Raw genomic sequence first — 422 nt, forward strand, 5'->3', positions numbered from 1 at the left:
TGCGGTAGTATCTCAATGCTCCCGAGGATGCAGACACAATTGGTTGAACCACGTTATCAAATTCTTTGTGTTATTTTCTCTTATCCATATTCTATTTTATGTTTCATTTCTCGCTTGTTCCCAACAATTGGTATTAGATGACTTTTAACCCAGGTGCAAAGTTCGAGGTGGGGAAGTTTGATGGAACATGTAATTTCATATTGTGGCAAATGAAAGTGATCGAGGCCGTACCTGATACAAATAATATAACAAGTAAAACTGCACTTCTAGGAAGTGACTCCTAGGTCGTTTCCCAATGATTATCTTTCAAGCAAAACTTCAAACACCTTATACTCATACGCACATAAGGGTTTTTTTGTTGTTGGATAGTATGAACATAAATCAAATTCAGAAACAGTAGTTAAGCAATGTAATAAAACAGC

This window comes from Lupinus angustifolius, chromosome LG11 (assembly GCF_001865875.1).
Source record: "Lupinus angustifolius cultivar Tanjil chromosome LG11, LupAngTanjil_v1.0, whole genome shotgun sequence".
Classification (NCBI taxonomy): Eukaryota; Viridiplantae; Streptophyta; class Magnoliopsida; order Fabales; family Fabaceae; genus Lupinus; species Lupinus angustifolius.